Here is a 1,089-nt window from a genome sequence, read left to right as displayed (position 1 = left end):
TGTGAGCTGTCCTTGTTGGTACCTGAAATGATGTTGGCACTGGCAGGTCTTATTTACCTGAATAAAATCAATGATTTAGCTGGATCTGGCAACCCACAACCCTTAGCCTGTATATTCACTCACCTCTACTAGAGCATGCCGATATGGACAAATGATTCTGTATATTGACTGAATTATCATGATAACGATCAAAAGAATGATAAACGGCCCAGCTCTAACCCCTACTGCCAAAATAGTTCAACTCTATAGCTCATTTGTACATGATATTTGGAAGGTTAAGGAAGTTTTCTTTTAGTTAACCACAACACACCGTTTGGTCATCTACTACTTATATCACAGACCATCATCCACCGTGTTCTGTGATGGTGTTTCAAGCTGATTTAGAGCTTCATTGTAACTATTCCAAGCACCAGAACAAGTAATATCATAGAAATAGGACAATAGTGCATTAAGTAAGAGAGGGAACTAAATCAAATGGATGCAGATTTAGTTTCTCGCATAGCTTTTATAATCCTGTCAAACTACAGCCACTGGCATCAATTGGGTCTCTAAATATAGAACTAAGTCCCATGTAAAAAGACAATCTGCAAGATGATAAAAGTGCGCCGCTCCACAGCTCTATTTCCAGAAGAGATGTAAGCTTTGTGCCAAGTTGATGTGACCCATTCCACAAATATGAAAATCAACACAGAAAGAAATCTACAGTAATATGTGGGAGAAGCCAAAATAGCATATTGACCTTTTTCCTAAATACAACCCAAATGTACTTTCCAGCTTTTTCTATCTACAGTACTGGCACTTTATGTTGCCTCCTCTTTGATATCTAAATTCCTGAATTCTGAGTTCATGAATTTTAATTGAGCACATCTAATTCTGCTCTAAGCCATAAGAATGAATAGATTTGCATTATCCGTCTGTTGAGCACTGCTCATTTTTATGAGGTCATCTGGAGAGCAAGCTGAGCTGGTTTGGTTGCTAGCTCTCTGCTTTAGAGCCCTGTTCCATTGGCTTGGCCAAATTAAAGACATGACAAATAATCCGTCTGGAGATAATGAGATTGTTGGTGATCAACTACTTGTCAAGGAATGT

The sequence above is a fragment of the Salmo trutta genome, chromosome 34 (genome assembly GCF_901001165.1).
Source record: "Salmo trutta chromosome 34, fSalTru1.1, whole genome shotgun sequence".
NCBI lineage: Eukaryota > Metazoa > Chordata > Actinopteri > Salmoniformes > Salmonidae > Salmo > Salmo trutta.
The sequence above is the reverse complement of the archived record's forward strand: the minus strand, read 5'-3'. Positions refer to the sequence as shown.